We start from the raw sequence: 15,303 nt of genomic DNA, 5'->3' as shown, positions 1-15,303 counted from the left end.
TTCTTAAACAAATAATCTAAAAAAAAACTTTTTTACCAATGCTGAACACTGTTAATTTACACAATTATTCATTAAATGACTCAATTAAACCTCATTACTCTACAGATGGAAATAATGTGATACATGGTCTAGAAAACTTCGTTTATTCCTGTAGGACTGTATACACTGCACACCTTTCAAACATGACTACTGAACCAGATGGACTGATACACACATTACCAGATACACAGTAGGTCTTACTCAACTACTGAAGGCCAAGTGGCTGACTTCAGCACCAATCACATGCTGAGATGTACCTGGCGATTTGCTCTCTCTCACCCTATCCTCAATCCCATTCCAATCTGTAGAGCTATATACTGTCTGTCACCTTGCTGGATCTTATCTCCTCTGCTGCCAGTTTTACTGCTTATTGTCTATCACTGTTACTGATGTCCTCTGCCACTCTCCACCAACTCACATCCCACTGCTATATTGCTATTCAATACTTCTTTTCTCTCTGTTGCACCATCTTTATCTCTTCTGTTTCCAGGCCTTCTCAGTTTCCAGAAAAAAGAGATCTACTTCACAGGCATAGTCAGTCAATCAATATACTCCCTTCCTTCTGATTAAAAAGAAAACAAAAACAAAAACGAAAAAAAAAACATCAAAGCAGGTCAGGATGATCCTTGGCTTTTCTGAACTGTTTTCATCGAAATCTAATATTCAAAAAGTTCATTCACTGTTACAAATGATGCTTTATGGTCTCGTTTATTTCTAAGTTTGGAGTTACGGCAGATACTTGGTCTATAGATAATAGAAACTTTTACCATCATAGTATTTTAGGGTTAAAAAAATCAACAGCAGACATGAAGGCTGCCTTCTTAACCCTTAAAAGATTCACCAAAAAACAAAAACAAAAACTCCAAAAATTTCTAGTAAAATAAGATCTTAAAATAAGTGAATAGTACTCCAAAGAAAATATACATAGGGCCCTAAAGCATATAAAAAGATGTTTAACTTCTTTAGGGAATCATTAGGGAAATGTAAATCAAAACCACAAAAGACACTACTTCACACCCATTAGGATGACTACTATCAAAAACAGAGAGAGAGAGAGAGAGAGAATATGTTTGGCAAGGATGTGGAAAAGTATTGGTAAGGATATGGAGAAACTGGAACATCTCTGCATTGCTGGTGGGAATGTAAAATACTGGAGGTACTATGGATAACAGGAAGGTAATTCCTAAAAAATCAAACATGAAACTGACATTTGATCCAGCAATTCCACTTCTGGGTATATATGCAAAACCCATGAAAGCAGAGAGTCAAACAGATATTTGCACATTCCTATTCAGAGCAACCTTATTCACAATAGACAAAAGGTGAAAGCAACACAAACTTCCACAGTCAAATGGATAAAAAAAAAATGTGGTATACACATACAGTGGAATATTAGTCGACCTTAATATTGTATGATTCCATTGATATGAGTTACCATAAATAGAGACGGAAAATTCAGAAACAGAAAGTAGACTGGTGATTGCAAGAGGCTGAAGGGAGGGGGAACAGAAAGTCAATGTTTAAAAGATACTGAATTTCAGTTGTGGAAGATGAAAAGTTCTGGAGATGGATGATAGTGATGATTGCATAACAGTATGAATGTGCTTAATACCACTAATATGTACAGTTAAAAAATGGTTAAAATGGTAAATTTTGTTATGTATATTTTACCACAGTAAAAAAAAAAAAAAAAAAAAAGGAATGAAAAGTAAAGTTCACAACAGGGCAGAGAAGTACTTGCTACTTAGTTATCCATCACTACTGTGCAAATTTTATCCAACTCTGTAACAGAACAGGTAATGTATCAACTGAATAAATGACTTTTAACTTTGTTAGTGCTGAAGGAGAGCATGGAAACCTCTCTAAACATCTAAAGATTTCAGACACTCCTCAAGGAGGTCTGGGAAAGTTGAAAAAAAAACAGTCTGTCAATAAAGAAGGTTCTCTCGTGCACACACCAAACAACTGAATAAATACTCATTTTCGAGACATTTAAACTCTAATGCCTTCATGCCTACATCATTGCTATTCTAGGAGACAACAAACATACTTTGCCTCACCACCTTTGTTATCCTAAGAAACCCATCCCCACATACCTGCAGAGTGCAGAGGTCACTCATTTCATTCTCATGTCTAATCGTTTCCTTATCAGAGAGGCTAATCTTGACCACACTATGCAAAATAGCATCCTCTGTGATTCCCTCTCTTCATAAAGGGCTTTATTTTTTCTTCACAGCTTTTATCAATACTTGATACACATTTACTTGCTCATGTTTTTTCTCCATCTACGATAATGTAAATTCCAGGTGCACAAGGACTTTGTTTATTTTGTTCACTATTGTACTCTCAGGACCTAGAACACCACCTGGCACACTGAAGTTGGTCAATAAATATTCATTACATGAATGAATAGATGGATGTTCACAGTGTAACTGATCATATTTCCTTCTTGGTCTTGGTACTATTCTACCACCTACCAGCCTTGCAACAGCCACCAGCCTCTGCCTCAAAGACATCCAGAGTACCCTGCCTTTCACAGGTTAAGTGGGAGGAACACCAGTTTAAAAATCAGAAGCCCGGTACCAACACTGACAGTAATACCTTCATGAGGCACTTCAGACAGTGCTTGCTTGCTCTGTGAGTCAGTTTTTAAACACCCTAAATAAATGAATACAGTATATCTGCCCTTGCAATATGGGATAAAGAATAAGGATAAAGAATTTACCTCTAACACTGCTTTAAAACAAAAAGATACCAAGTATTGCATATAACAAACATCACATTGCACCTATTTTGATAAACATTACGAGGCACTTGCTAGTCTGCAAACGACAGGATTTTCCCTCTGCCAACTTTTCAAAGGAGGTGGAAAAACAGAGAAATGCAAGAACACTAGCTGTTAATAAATATCGCTAAAATTTAACGAGTTACTTGGCCTAACAAATACACACTCTGTAAGATTAGAAGAATATGTTACATCTCTGGATGAGGGAGGGAGAAGATTGCTTCCATTATATATCTAACTTTATTTCAAAGTCAAAAGTTTAAAAATTCATTCCAGTCAAATGTCCCACCAGAACTCAAGCATGTTACAAGTTGTGAGCGAATTTTATAACTGCATTTTAATCTTCTGTTTGCAGTGAATGACTTCTGGTAAAGCTTCGGCAGTTAATTATAATTTTGTAGGGAAAAAAAATGTTTAATCAGACAATAAATACCATCCCTCCTAAGAAAGCGTACGAGGGCCCATTACTCTGTGGTCTCCAGAGCTTAACGAACCCCACATGTTCAGTTGTAACGAAAGTCATCCAGGGAACACACGTGTCCTGCCCCGCCTAATAAGTGGAAAGAACAGGTGGAACTGCTCTTCAGCGGGGTCCCGGGACAGGGGACACCTGCGCGCAGGGCACACGGCGTGCGCCGTGAGCAGTCTAGGGCCACAGGGCCAACAATCCCCGCCCGAGACCGACCAGGCCAGCCCTTCCTCTAATTTCCGCCCGGGCCTGCCCCCGGAGCTCACATCCCCGCAAACGCAGGTCCTACCTGAGCTCTGCCCCCAGCTACAGGGCTGCGGGGGGAGGCGGGAGGAGGCGTGGCCTTCCAGCTCGCCAGTGGAACTCCCTCGTGCGGTTGTTATGACTTTCCCTCTCGGGATCCGCGCCCCGACCAAGTTCGAGCCGCACTTCCGGGGTCCGCAGAAGACTGAAACGTCATTGCGCATGCGACGGCGGCGGCGACAATCCGGAAATGGGCGGAGCCCAGTCGCTGGGTTGGTTCCTGTGGCGCTAGGTGGGCTGGGAGAGAGAGGCTTGTGGGAGGTAAGAGTTTCACTGTTCTTTTCCCGTTGGCCCTGCTCGCTTTTTCTTCACCTCTTCTTCTGAAGCGAGAGACCCCGCTTCCCAGGTATCCTCAGAGACGGGGCCACCTTGAAGTCTCGTTCTCCAAGAGAAAATTTAAAAATATGTGCGGGATTGTCCATGCAGCTAATTTCCCACTCTCCCACTCATGTTTTATTCAGCTTTACCCAGTCCATTCAATTCCAGAAAAGACAGGAGGTGGCAAAGTCTAGATTTGGAAAAGTAAATTTACTTCAAAGTTATGATTTATAAAGTAGGACATTAAGGTTAGGCACCCCGACCCTGCTCTTTTCCCTATCCCCTGAATACTAGTGGGATAGATTAGAAACAGTTGTGGAAACCTGTAGTCACGTGGCTAAAAGGAGTTTGGTTGTAAACGCACGCTTCCTAGCAAAATTCCTGATAGTAAAAATTGCCCACGAAAATCCTTTAAAAGGCCCACAAAGTACAGAATGTGTATGTTGAACATAAAGTCTAGATCTCTAATTCTGCACACTTGAATATGAGACCTTAGGTAGTTTAAAGTTAGAATGAAAGGAAAATTTGTGTATTGATACCTGGTCATTTAAAGAATCCGGAGATATCCAAGGGGCAACTCTTAATCTACAACTTAACCATTCAGCAGTGTTTGACACAGTTAATTACATCCTTTTTTTTTTTTTTTTTTGAAACTTGAAACACATTCTTGATTTAACTTTTGTGGAATCATGGTGTGCTTTTGATTCTCCTTTGATAGATTCTTCCTGATTTCTAAATGTTATGCTCCAGACCTACTCCCTTCTTTATCTGTCCTCATTCCCCATGTGATTTCATCCATTCCCTTCATTGTCTTTTACATAACTTCACTATGCTGATGGCTTCCAAATACCCATATCTAGCTCTGACTTCTCTGATTACTATACTCACATGTCCAACTTCTTATTCAGCATATTACTAGGATATTTAACATGCACTTCAAGCTCTATATTTTCTACTTCCAAAAACTTCCTCTTGCATATCTCTCCATCTCAGTAAATGACACTTGGATTCTTACAGTTGTCCATATTATCCTCTGATTTCTCTTTCTCCAACATCCCACATCCAATTCCTCAGCAAAATATGTTGGCTGTCTTTTCAAAGGGCACTCTAAATCTAATCAGTTCTCAACACCTCTACAGCATTATTCTACTCATCACTGGAGAGTGTAATTGTCTCTTAATTGTTCTACAGGCTCCTATTTTTGCTTCCCTACAATCTAGTATCCATCTGTCAGCTATAGAATATTTTTTTTTTGTAAGTTTATTTATTTATTTTGAGAGAGACAGAGACAGCATGAGAGGGGAGGGGCAGAAATAGAAGGGAGAGAGAGAATCCCAAGCAGGCTCTACACTACCAGTGCAGAGCCCAACCCCAGGCTCGAATCCACAAAACCATGAGATCACAACCTGAGCGGAAACAGTCCAAACCGAGAATCAGATGCTTAACCAACTTACGCACCCAGGCGCCCCTATAGAATCCTTTTAAAATGCATGTAGGGGCACATGGATGGCTCAGTTGGTTGAACATCTGACATTTTATTTCAACTCAGGTCATTATCCCAGGGTATGGGATTGAGCCCCATTTCGGGGCGGGGGGGGGAGCTGCTTGAAATTCTCTTTCTTCCTCTGCCCCTTTTTCCTGCTTGTGTGCACTCTCTCAAAAAATAAATAAATATAAAATAAAGTATATCAGAATTTGTTACTTCCCTGTTCAAAACTTTTAAGAGCGTCTCTACTCGAATAGAAGAGAATCCAAAGTTGTTTTCACAAAAGTATAAGATCCTGCACGTTCTGGCCCCTGGCCACTCCATGCTGCCACTGAGGAAGAGGGTTGTAAGAGATTTTGAGGTGGGAGAGTGGGGCACGAGGCTTGACCAGTAATCTTGGAGTTTGGGAAATGGCAGTCCGAAAGGTGATTATGCAACTCTCTTACCTGGAAATATTTAAAGGAAGGAGACTAACTGAGGGTGGCTGTGATGACAAAGAAATAAGTACTGTTGAGTTTTCCCGACAGCTAATAGACATAATGGTACGTGGCTGCTGTATTTGTTTTCTAGGGCTACCAATAACAAAGTACCTGGAAGAAGGTGGCTTAAACAACAACAAAATTATTGCCTTACATTTCTGGAAATTAAAATGAAAGTATAGGTAGTGTTCTTTCAGAGTGCTGGGAGGGAAATTTTGTTCCTTGCCTCTCTTCTAGAATCTGGTGGTTTGCTGGAAATCTTTGATGTCCCTTGGTTTGTAGATGCATTATCCCAATGTCTGTCTTCTCATGGCATTCTCCCTATTTATTGTCTCTGCATCCATATTTTGCCATTGTATGGGGACACTAGTCATATTGAATGAGGGTACACCCCAATGAACTCATTTTAGCTTGATGATGTCTCTTATGTCTCTAATGACCTTATTTCCAAATAATGTCACATTGTGAGGTACTGGGCTTAGGACTTCATTGTATCTTTTTTGAGGGGACACAATTCAACTCATAGCACTGTTAGAATTGTTTTGAAGAAGAGAAGCATTTCCAGTAGAATGAAAGAAAGGAAAAGCAAACCAAAGAGCAGAATGATGTTGTATGAAGTAAGCCACCAGGAGAGGATCTGCATGGGAATTCTGACATGCAGCCTGGAACATTCATTCTGTGTATCTGGGAATGGCAGTGTTGGAGTTCCTGAATTTGGGTGAATCTCCAAAATGTACAAAAAGTACCTTCTGACAGAAAGCATCAGCTCTTGGGCATTTGTTACAGTGGGCACCATGGTCTCTGTTTAAAATAGCTTTTTCTTCCCGTGCTTAAGCTGATGCTAATGGATTTGAAAGTAACAGAATGAGTATGGGACATAGAGAAGTAAAAGGTCAAGGAATCAAGACAAAACAGGTTTACCCTCTTCCTTTCAGTCCTATTTGTGGGCCAGGCCTGAGCTGGGAAACAGGATACTCTAAAGTGACTTACACATTTCTAGTTCAATACATATGGTTTGGAGCCTGGAGGTCAGTCACTTCCATCCTCACAATAAGAAAAAAGCTGAGCAAACTAAAACTCAGCAGCTCTTTCTAGATCCATGAAAGAATAGAGGTCACCAGGAAAACTGACCACCAAATTGGAGAGACAGGCATTTAAAGAGCACAGTTTAGAAGGAGTCGGTATGAGTTGGAACACCTAAACTGTGATTGACAATTGCTGGAGGCTCACTGTGGGCTACCTTGAGGATCTAAACTCATGGACTAGCTTGAAAGTTAAAAACTTGAAGCGGTACCGCTTGTTGTTGTTGGGGGAGGGAGGCCACCCACATTTTTGTGAGTTTTACCTTCAGGAGCCCTGTCAAGTTCTTACTGTGAAGATAGGGGAGAGGAAAAGTGACCATTTTGAAATATGCCCAGAGCTGTTTCCTTTATCAATCCTACCATTAAGGCAAACTATTTTACCTAACCAGTCTAGAGGACCGAAAATACTCAACCCTATCCCACTCCAGCCTTTGAAGTGGGGAAAGTGGACAACATGCAGGGAACAGTAGGAGATGGCACTCAGATGAAAACACTAAGGGAGAATCAAGGAAATGCTAGAAAACCAAAACACAAACACAATGGAAACAGAAATGAAAAATATGTTTTTTTGTTTTGTTTTGTTTTGTGTTTTTTTGCTCATAAGTAGACTGGACTCAATAAGAGAAAGAATGTAGGTTAAAGATATGTCAATAGAAAGTCCTAAAACTGAAATACAAAGAGAGAAAAAAAGAATGAAAAAAAAATAGAACATAATATCCAAAATGTGGGGAAATGACAAAATGTGTAACATAGGCATAATGGGAATATTGGAAGAAAAAGAAAGAAAGAAGGAAAAGAAAAAAAATGAACATTTTCTAAAATTAATGCAGATACAAATCCACAGATCCAGGAAGCTTAGAGAACTGCAAACTATAAAAATACTAAAAAATCTACACCTGTGCGTATGTTTAAAACAGCAGAAAATCAAGAACAAGAAAATACTGAAATCGGGGGAAAAATAACCTTGCTTAAGGAGACAGAGATAAGAATTGCATTGGACTTATCTTCAGAAACTGAAATATTTAAAGTGTTGAAAGAAAAAAAAAAAAGCACACCAACCTAGAATTTGATATCCAGTGAAATTATTCTTAAAAGGTAGAAGAAAAGTAGACTTTTTTAGACAAACAAAAACAAAGGGAAACTGTCACTAGTGGACATGACCTGCAAGAAATGTTACAAGAAGTTCTTCCAAGAGGCGGAAGTGTTATAGGTCAGAAACTTGGATCTACATAAAGAAACAAAGAGTTTTAGAGAAAGAATAAATCTATTTTTCTTATTCTAAGTTGATGTAGTAGATAACACTGTTCAAAATAATAACAATCAAATTTTATTCTGTAATTAGAGCTACATATATGAATAATGTAGCATGTAGGATAAATGAAATGAATGGCAGCAATGTTTTAAAGGACAGGAGGGAAGAATTGAAAATACTCTACTTTAACTAGCCATGAAGGGTGTAGTGTTACTTGAAAGTGGGCTTAGATAAGTTGTAAATGTGTATTGCAAACTCTAGGGCAACCACTTGAAAAAGTCATAAAAAAAAAAAGTCTGATATGCTAAGAGGGAGAGAGGAGAGAAACTGAAATCATATAAAAAATTCAGTTAAAATCAGAGAAGGCAGAAAAAAGTGGAAGACAAAACATTAAAGGACAGAAGCAATGGCACAATTAATAGAAAACATTTAAAGTGACTTTAAGATCATATTGGATTTTTAAATTACTAAAAAATGAGATATTTGGAAATATCCTAATGTGACCAGAAAAGCCATAATGCATGCCTAGCATAAAATCCAGGGTTAGGAAAAAAGATCTGGCAAAGCAGGTTTATATTATAATAGTAGGAGAAAATCTGGGTTTTTCTGCTTGTTACCCACATCCCCCAAGTGCTGTACATTCAATATATCAATTTAATCCAAATATATCTGTTACAAAAACTTTAAAGTTTGAAATGTTATGTCACGTCTGTAAAAATCACGTTTTCAAGGTTGGAATGGTACTTCCCCATTGGGATATTGGGAGTCAGTATATCTCTTCCCTGTACTTTTCCTCTTTTATTAACTTCCCCTTCCAGCTTATATCTAAAGTCTGAAGTTCTCTGTTTCTGGTTCTCCACATTTACTTCTATAAACACAAAACTTAAACGCTCACTCTTCTTCATCTTCTTCATTCTAATCCTCTTATGTACTGATGTGACTGTTGGGGGCAACCTGGTTATTCCCAAATATCCTCAGAAACTTATTCTCCCTCTCCATATTCACTGAAACTTGGTATGTTGGATGTTAAATGTGGTCAATGAGCTTTTAAGATAGGTTGCCACATCCTTGTAATGAGCCTTCTTACACACACACACACGTTACATTACTGTAATAAAGCTAGCTATGAGTACAACTATGTAATGAGTCCTGTGAGTTCTAGTTAATCTCCAAATGTTGATGTAGTCTTGAAGACTCCCCCAACACACTTAACCATTCTGAAAAGACAAACAGCAAACTGATCTGAAAATGACTCATTGTTGCAATCGTCAGACAAGACTTTAAAAAGCTATTATAACTGTGCTTAATGACAGAGGGGAAAGTGTACTCATACAGAATGAAAATACAAGAAATCTCGGCAGAGACTTAAAAAGTATAATGAAGAGCCAAATGGAAATTCTATTATGGAAAAATAAAATAATATGAAATGTTTAAAAATCCACTGGTTGGGTTTAACAGCAGGATGGAGATTGTGAGGGAATCAATGAACAGATAAATCAATGAACAGATAAATACGAATGTATCATACCTTACACAATACATTTCTCAGAACCAACAATAAAGAAAAGATTTGGAAAGTCAGAATAGGATGACACATTCAAATAGGGGAACAGAGATCTACATGATCACTATCTTCTCATCAGAAATAGTGGAGGCCAGAAAAGATTGGATCATCTTTCAAGTGCTGAAATAAAACAGCAGCCAGTCCAAAATTCCATATCTAGTGAGATCCCTTCAAGAATGGTGAAATAAACATTTTTAGGTAAAGCAAAAATAACAGACTTTATCACAAGCAGATCTTCAAGAAATGCTAATTAAAGGGGAAGTAAAACCATACAGAAATTTAGATCTTGAGGAGGAAGCATTAGAAATAGAAAATACCTCAGTAAATATGTTATTTTTCCTCTTAATTTCATTAAAATACATAGAACTTTAAAACAAAAATTTTAATATTGTCTGGTGAGGTTTATCATGTTGATGTAATACATATAAAAGCTGTATTAACAAAGGGCAGGTTGAGGTAAGTAGTAAATGATCCTATACGCTCTATAGAAAGTTAAGAATATATGTTTTAATACTTAGAGAAACCCCTAAAAAATGCAGAGGAATAGCTACAAAGCCAATAATTAAAATGTGTAAGAATGTTCATAGAAGTTTGATTCATAACAGTCCCAAAGTATAAACAGCCTAGGCCATCAAATTGGGGTGTAGCTAAACAAATTTTGGTATATTCATGTTGTAGAATACTATTCACATGCCTCACTTTATTGTGCTTTGCAAATAATGCATGTTTTACAAATAGAAGGTGTGTTGCAATCTAGCATTGAGCAAGTCGATTAGCACAGTTTTTCCAACAGCATTTGCTCACTTCATATCTCTATCACATTTTGGTAATTCTAGCATTATTTTTTTAATTTTTTTCATTATTGTTCTATCGGTTACGGTGATCTGTGATTGTTGATCTTTCATGTTACTATTGTAATTGTTTTGGGGTACCACAAACCATGCCCATATAAGACGGTGAGCGTAATTGATACATGTGTGTGTTCTGACTGCTCCACTAACCAGCCAGCCATTCCCCCGTTCCTCTCCCTCTCCTCAGCCCTCTGTATTCCCTGAGACACAATGGTGAAATTAGGCCAGTTAATAACCCTAAAATGGCCTTTCTTTTTCATGTTTATTTATTTATTTTCACAGCATAAGCAGGGGAGGGGCAGAGAGAGATGGAGAGAGAGAGTCCCAAGCAGGCTCCACAGTGTTAGCACAGAACCCAATGTGGCGCTCCATCTCACAACCTATAGTTCATGACCTGAGCTGAAATCAAGAGTTGGGCGCTTGACCTGCTGAGCCCCCCAGGAGCCCCACTTACAATGGCCGTTAAGTGTTCAAGTGAAAGGAAGAATTGCACATCTCTGACTTTAAATCAAAAACTAGAAATGATTAAGCTTAGTAAAGAAGGGTCATTGAAAGCCAACATAGGCTGAAAGCTAGGTCTCTTGGGTACAGCAGTTAGCCACTTTGTGAATGCAAATGAAAAGGTCTTGAAGGAAATTAAAAGTGCCACTCCAGGGAACACACAACTGAGAAGAAAGTGAAACTGCCTTCTTGCTGATAGGAGGAAATTCTAGTGGTCTCGATAGAAGATCACACCGGCCATAACATCCCCTTAAGCCAAAACCTACACCAGAGCAAAGCCCTAACTCTCCTTAATTCTATGAAGGCTGAGAGAGGTGAGGAAGTTGGCAGAAAACAAGTTGGAAGCTAGCAGAGGTTGGTTCATGAGGTTTGAGAATAGAAACCATCTCTATAACATAAGAGAGCAAGGTGAAGCAGCAAGTGCTGATGTAGAAGCTGCAGCAATTTACCCAGAAAATCTAGCTAAGATGATTCATGGAGGTGGCTGCACTAAACAACACATTTTTCCATGTAGACAGAACAACCTTATAATGGAAGAAGATGGCATCTGGGACTTTTATAGCTAGAGAGAAGTTAGTGCCTGGCTTCAAAGCTTCCAAGGGCAGGCTGACTCCTTTATTAGGGGCTGTGCAGCTAGTGACTTTTAAGTTGAAGTCAGTGTTCATTTACTATTCTGAAAATCCTTGGGCCCTTAGGAGTTATCTTAAATCTGCTCTGTGTTCCATAAATTGAACAACAAATCCTGGATGATGGCATATCTGTTTACAACATGGTTTACTGAGTATTTTAAGTCCACTCTTCGTACCTACTATGAAAAAAAAAATTTCTTTCAAAATATTACTGTTCAGTGACAACTCACCTGATCATCCAAGAATACTGCTAGAGATGTCCAACAAAATTAATGTTTGCAACCCTACTAACACAACATCTGTTCTTTAGCCCTTGGATCAAGAACAAATATCAACTTTCAAGTGTTATTTTAAACATTGCATTCCTAAAGGCTATATCTGCCATAGGTAGGGAGTCCTCTGATATATCTGGGCAAAGTCATTTGGAAACCTTCTAGAAAATATTCACATCCTGGATTCCATAAAGAATAGTTGTGATTTGTGGGAAGAGGTAAAAATATCAACAAGAACAGGAGTTTGGAAGAAGTTGATTCCAGCTCTCTTCGTTGACTTTGAGTAGCTCAAAACTTTAGTGGAGGAAGTAACTGCACATGTGGTGGAAATAGAGAACTAGAATTAGAAGTGGAGCCTGGAGATATGACTGAATTGTTGTAATTTCATGGTAAAACTTTAATGGATGAGAAGTTGCTTCTTAAGTATAAGCAAAGAAAGTAATTTGTTTAGCTGGAATCTACTCTTGGTGAAGATTCTATGAAGATTGCTGAAATGATAGCAAAGGATTTAGATTATTACATGAACGTAGTTGATTAAGCAGCAGTAGGGTTTGAGAGGATTGACTCCAGTTAAAGGAAGATATATATATATAATATATATTATATATTATATTATATATATATTATATATTAATATATATATTATGTTATATTATATATATTATATATATACACACACGCATATATACATACACACACACACACACACACACACACACACAATGTTGTCAAACAACATCACATGCTACAGAGGCAAACTTCATTGTCGTGTTCTAAGAAAGAAGACCCCACCCTTCAGCAATTATCTCCCTGGTCAGTCAGCAGCCATCAACATGGAGGTGAGACCTTCTAGCAGAGAGATTATGACACATTGAAAGCTCAGATAATAGTTAAGAGGGGTACCTGGATGGCTCAGTTGGTTGAGCATCCAAGTCTTGATTTTGGCTCAGGTCGTGATCCCAAGGTCATGAAATCAAGTCCTGCATTGGGTTCTATTCTGAGCATGGGGCCTGCTTGAGATACTCTCTCTCTTTCCCTCTGCCCCACTCCCCTGCTCTCATTCTTTCTCTCTCTAAAATAAAAAATTTTTAAAGATACTGGTTAGCATTTTTAGCAATAATGTATTAATTAAGGTATGTACGTATTTTAGACATAATGCTCTTATATAATTAATAGACTACAGTGTAGTATAACTTTAATTTGCACTGGAAAACCAAAAAATTCATTTGACTCACTTTATTCCAACATTCACTTTATTGTGATAGTCTAGAACAGAACCTGCAGTACCTCTGAGGTATATGCCTGTACTCAGTAACAGAAAGAAACAAGCCACTGATAACAACAATGAGTAAATCTTAACAGTATATTTCAAGGTTTTTAAAAAGCAAAAGTTAACTTTCTAAGAATATTAAATAATATCAGCAAAAGATTGCAAATTCCAAACATGAGAAAATATGTTTGCCAAAATAGATAACTTCCATTCTTTTTAAGAAAAAAATTTTTTAACATTTATTCATTTTTGAGAAACAGAGGGACAGAGCATGAGCAGGGGAGGAATGGAGAGAGGAAGACACAGAATCTGAAGCAGGCTTCAGGCTCTGAGCTATCAGCACAGAGCCCAACATGGGGTTTGAACTAATGGACCATGAGATCATGACCTGAACTGAAGTTGGATGCTTCAGGTGTCCCAGATATGCCACTCAGGCACCCCAATAAGTTCCATTCTTACAGACACTAAAAGAAGACCTTGACCTGTTACCTTACGTTATACACAAAAAATTCAAAATGGGTCATACACCTAAATGCAAATGGTAAAAACAATAAAGCTTTTAGGAGAGAATATAATAACTTCATGTCTTTGGGATGGGCAAAAACCTAAGTTGCAAAAAGTATGAATCAGAAAAGATTAGTAAATTGGACATCACAACATTTTTTCTTAGTGGAACCACTGTCTCATGAGTAGGGAAAAGATGATCTGGGTTCCAGTATTTTTAAAGTACCACACCTAAGATAGAGCTTCCATTCCATGAGTGGGAGCTGAGCAGAAGGTGAGAGCCCCCACCTCTTGACTGCATTTGCCAGAGATTTAGCCTCAGCACCAGGCAGGATGACAAATATTGAAATCCTGCTCTTCTCAGGAAGAAAGTCTTCAGATTGGGAGGGTCTGCGTCTTTGCTGCAGCCTTCTGAGATGGAGTCTCTGCCTCACTGGGAACAGTTAAGAAAGGGGCGGTTTTGGTTCAGGTACCACATACTATAGCTTTTCCTACCAAATTTTCATGGGTTTTTCTGGAATAGATAATTTTTTTATTTGATGTTTGTACATGGGCCATTTCCAGAGCCCTTAAATGCATTTTATTTGTTTTTGAACTTTTCTTTGAGGGAGTGTATCTGAAGTTTTATCCAGCTGTATGCTGGAAGAAAGTATCAGGTGTGCACTTTGGGCCAGCTTGAATCTTTCTTCATTTCTGGTCTGTTAATTTTACTTTTGACCCCAGCTCTAGTATTCTGGTTTTTTATTTGTTATATTCCACTTATCAATACTACCTGGTTGGGTTAGAGGTAGCGTGTTGAAGTCTGGGCTTTGCTGTGCATCTCTTTTTTTAAATTGACATCTAAATGACATAGAACATCATTTTAGTTTCAGGTGCACAACATAATTTGATATTTGTATATACTGAGATGATTACCACAAAAAGTCTAGTTAACATCCTTCACCATACATAGTTAATTTTTTTCTTGTGATGAGAATTTTTAAGATTTACTCTCAGCAACTTACAGTATGAAGTACAATATTTTTATATATAGTCATCAATTGTACATTACAACCCCATGTCTTATTTTATAACTTGATGCTTGTGCCTCCTGAGCCCCTTCACCCATTTTGCCCATCTGGTCCCATTTCTACAATCACCAATTGTTTTCTGTATCCAGGAGCTTGTGTATTGTTTCTTTGGTTTTGGTTTAGATTCCACATAAAAGTGATATACAGTATTTGTGTGTTTCTCCATCTGAGAAAAAGATCATCCATGTTGTCACAAATGACACAATTTCACTCCTTTTTTGGCTGAATAATATTCCTGTGTGTGTGCACACACATGCATGCATTTTCTTCATCTATTAATCATTGGACACTTAAAGATTGTTTCAATGTCTTGGCTATTGTAAATAATGCTGGAATGAATATGGGACTCAATTTTTTGCTGTTGTTAGTGCTTTAATTTTCCTCAGATAAATATCCAGAAGTGGAATTGCTGGATCTTATGGTATTCCT

General features: G+C 38.1%; 1 protein-coding gene and 1 long non-coding RNA gene across 10 annotated transcripts in view; one reads left to right on the top strand and one right to left on the bottom strand.

Moving 5' to 3' along the window:
• The window catches only part of FAM172A (family with sequence similarity 172 member A), a 438,543-nt gene extending 434,800 nt beyond the window's left edge, over positions 1–3,743 (bottom strand). For 7 of the 9 annotated variants that reach the window (XM_058731896.1, XM_058731116.1, XM_058736139.1 and 4 more), the window contains exon 1: positions 3,583–3,743. The gene's annotated coding sequence lies outside the window, so the exon portion shown is untranslated. The remainder of the gene's footprint in view (positions 1–3,582) is intronic. The other 2 variants (XM_058737369.1, XM_058733101.1) reach the window with 2 other exon arrangements.
• Positions 3,744–3,772: 29 nt separating this feature from the next.
• The window catches only part of LOC131483772 (uncharacterized), a 48,022-nt gene continuing 36,491 nt past the window's right edge, over positions 3,773–15,303 (top strand). Inside the window, exon 1 of the long non-coding RNA XR_009248047.1 lies at positions 3,773–3,857. This is a non-coding gene — a long non-coding RNA (uncharacterized LOC131483772). The remainder of the gene's footprint in view (positions 3,858–15,303) is intronic.

The sequence above is a fragment of the Neofelis nebulosa genome, chromosome 1, assembly GCF_028018385.1.
Source record: "Neofelis nebulosa isolate mNeoNeb1 chromosome 1, mNeoNeb1.pri, whole genome shotgun sequence".
Classification (NCBI taxonomy): Eukaryota; Metazoa; Chordata; class Mammalia; order Carnivora; family Felidae; genus Neofelis; species Neofelis nebulosa.
Note: the sequence above shows the minus strand (reverse complement) of the source record. Positions and strands in the feature narration are given on the sequence as shown.